This window comes from Vicugna pacos, unplaced genomic scaffold, assembly GCF_048564905.1.
Source record: "Vicugna pacos unplaced genomic scaffold, VicPac4 scaffold_21, whole genome shotgun sequence".
Classification (NCBI taxonomy): domain Eukaryota; kingdom Metazoa; phylum Chordata; class Mammalia; order Artiodactyla; family Camelidae; genus Vicugna; species Vicugna pacos.
In genome coordinates, this window is record NW_027328742.1 from 19,199,661 (window position 1) to 19,203,268 (window position 3,608).

Genomic DNA, 3,608 nt, shown 5'->3' on the forward strand with positions numbered 1-3,608 from the left:
CACAGCTCTTGCCTCTAGATCCTAAAACACCATGACCTTCCTTGCCCTTTTCCATTGTTGCACGAGCAGTTGTGATTCCCACTGTCCATCGTCTGTGGCTGCTGCCCCATCCCTGATCGTTCTCTTCATCCAGACTGCATACCTGTAAGAGTAAGTGTCTCCTTTCCTAAACTCTCTTCATTTATACCCTTTTTTTGATATTATAAGCTGCTTTATTTTTCCAAGATTCATAATATCTTTGCAAAGCATATGGCTGAAAATCCCCTACTGATAGAGCACTCTAGTATGGACCAAATCTTGTTGATAACAAGAGTGACACCTGACACAAAAGTATTTGCAAAACATTAAAGCACACAGCCCGGCAAGTGCCTGCCAGGGGCACTACGCAAAAGGAATGTCTTCCCTTTGTGGGGTCCTGCAGCCACCCCTGAGTTCCCTTGGGCTCCTTGGGTAGAAGGCGTCCTGTAAGCTTTTTTTACATCCACATAGCACCCCCACCCCATAATTTTTGTATGGTTTTCTTCATCTTTTCCTCCACCCTAGCCATCTCGTCATACTCTTATCATCTCGTTGCTCAAATGCACATCCTGTATGGCCTCCTTATGTTCCTTGAGACACTGAGCCGGCCCCTATTGGTCTTTCTTTTGGCTTTCCTGGGCACATCAGCCCAGCTGGGTGCTTTCCTCCAGCCCTTGGTTTGCTGGCTGGCTTTCCCTCTTTTGGCTTTGCATCACACTCAGGCTTTTCCTTATCCTTTAGTACTTCCTCATCTTCTGTCCTTCCCTTGTCTCCTGACTTCCCCTTGTCTTCCCCAGTACCAGCTCCTCCTCGCTTTCCCGCATCCGGTGGCTGTCCTTTGTTTTGCATCTCTCCTCGATTCTCTTGCATTCTTTCCTTTTCTCTGCAAGGTTTTTCCATGTTAAGAAGCTCCTCCTTTTGCTGTCCTGCAGGGATTCTGGACGGGTTCCTCCTCTTCTCCTAGCCCAGCAGAGTGCTGGGAACAGCAATCTCACACTTAGTGCCTAGACAGGATGCGACACCTGTAAGTGCACAGTAAACGCTGGGGATTACTATGAGCAGCAGCAGCGGGGTGGTGGCAGCAGTGGAAGTACAGCCCAGCCCCTCCTTAGCTTCAAGGGACATACGTAAGCTTTTTCTTATTTCTAAGGTCTGAGCCATCCCAGAACGGGAAGCTCTACCTGATGAACCACTGGGTCCTCTGGCTGGAGCAGATTAGCTGAAAACCCTCATTTGATTTGGAGACACTAAGTAGAGAGGGGTTTCATCCTGAATGGAAAAAAGGACAGCTCAGGGTGGGACACCTCGTCAGACATGAGCCCCGACCGCAGGTGCTGCAGCCCGAGGATGGGGAGGAGGCCCCCGGGAGGGAACCCCCGGGAGCAGTGGCTGGCTGAGAGGAGCCATCCTGGACCCAGGCAGGGACAGGCTCTCTGGGCAGCTGCCCCTGCGTTTGGGATGGGAGTTGCCCACCGTCGGTTCAATGGCAGGGTGACTCCTTCCCGCAGCACCCTAGGCCACTTGGAAGGAGACCCTTATTGGGAAAGAGATGAGCTCAGATATCTGTGCTTTGGAAGCAGAACGGGTACAAGTTGGGGACGCAGGGGTGAGGACACTCCTGTGGCTTGTAGAAGAACTTGTAGCTGTCTAAGTTGGCCCCAGAGGGACTCTGCTTCCATGAAGAGGATTCCCTGTCCCTGGAAGGTCCACTGTTTCAGAGCGAGGTTGTGCCAGTCACGGGCTGGGAGGGAGCAGACAGCGCGGTCTAAGCGGGTAATCAGTGCGGAGCTTGGATGCAGAGGCGCCTTCCGAGGGCGGGTGGGCTGGGGAGAAGCGGCCGTGCGCTGCAGCCACTCCGAGTGGCCCACCGAGGCCGACAGCGTGTGCTCCTGGTACAGGGAAATGTGGGGCGAGAGGCTGGCCGTGCCCCACGTCTCAGTCAGGTCCCTGGGGTGCACCCCATCAAGTGATGGTCCTTGGCTTCACGCAGGAAAGAATTCAAGAGTGAGCCATTGAGGACTGAAGGCAGATTTATTCAGAGAGATGCACAGTCCATAGACAGTGCAGGCTGTCTCAGAAGCAAGGGAGGCCATGGCCCAGGAGACAACACATTCCACAGGCAGAGTGTGGGCCGTCTTACTCAGCAGGGAGAGCGGCCCTGCGGTGTTAGTTTTTATGGGTTCAGTAACTTCATATGCTAACAAGTGGGAGGATTATTCCAACTACTCTGGGGAAGGGGCTGGGAGCCCCAGGAATGGGCCACCACCCACTTTTTGACCTCTGATGGTCAGCCTTTATGGCGCCTGTGGGAGGACCATTTAGCAGCTATTGTATTTCAATGAGCGTATAATGATGCTCAAGGTCCACTGGGAGTTGAATCTTCTGCCATCTTGGTGCTAATTGCTGGGTCATTCTTTTCATGGCTGTGCCCTGCCCCCCTCCCCCCTGCCTCACTCAGACTTCATGTTGGTAGTTTGACATCGGCCATTGATGGAGCATTGACGTCAAACACCACAAATCAGGCTTTTGAGTTTATTTTTGTTTTTGCTTTTTGTTTTCGGAGAGCTGATTTACCAGCATGTCACTATAAGAAGCATTGCAGGGCTGTTAACAGCTAGGATCTGTTACCACTTCTAGGCTTGAAAGAACTCGGGGAGGTAGCATTTCCCAGAAACTCCAGGCAAAGCACTGTGCAGGCAAGGCCTCTGGACAGGCACTGAGGTTTTTGATAGAGAGACAGATAAAACCCATGGTTACCCCACAGGGAAGGAGCCAGGAAAGTATTTACCTAAGTATGCTTTCCTTACAGCACTGCTCCCATTGGCCAAACCCAATGAGAACCAGAAGGCCAGGAAGCCGGCGGCTAGAAATCAGGCAGGCCAGTCTCCTGGGACTGGAGGGTGAGCGTTGGCGAGCAGATCTGGAGCAAAACCAGCAACCCTGCAGCTCCCCTGCTGGGGGGTTCCAGCACTGTGCTGAGTGGACATAGGGGCTGGCCCTGGGGAGTTTGAGCCTCTTGCAACCCAAGAGTCTATGATAACAGGGCAGGTCTTCCCAAGATCCAGGGTTTCAGGCAGGTGTTTAGATGCTCGAGGTGAAGGACAGGGTGTCAAGGAAGGCACAGAAAAAACTGCAACTGTATGGAAACCAGCTTGCCTGCCTCAGTCTGGCCCTGCACAGCCTAGCATCCACTTCAGACTTTGACTAAGGACCGCCCGTCTCCAGAAACACGGCCCTTGAGTCCTTTGGAATTCATAATGAATCCCTTTTCTTTGGCTTCCGCTGTTTAGCACATTTCAGACTAGAAAGGAAACATAAACATTTCCATGCCACATCTAATACAATTATAAGGCCATTACACATTCTGAAGCGCGAAACAGCTGTTTCGAAGATTCTTATTAGAATTTAACAAAGTTTTATTTGTTTGGGGGAAAAAAAGCCAATCTTTGAAATTATGATTTAATGAGACTATTAAATGTTCATCACCAAGGGGTTACTTACTAAAGTGGCGTGGAACTTGGCTATTTGGGTTCAGAAGAGGTTAACTGAACTTTTCTTCCCCACCCCAGTGCCACACACACACACTCACA

The 3,608-nt window shown here is 51.3% G+C and overlaps 1 pseudogene; it reads right to left on the reverse strand.

Moving 5' to 3' along the window:
- Positions 1-381: 381 nt before the first annotated feature.
- On the reverse strand, positions 382-994 carry LOC140694374 (transcription elongation factor A protein-like 2; annotated as a pseudogene).
- Positions 995-3,608: the final 2,614 nt, after the last annotated feature.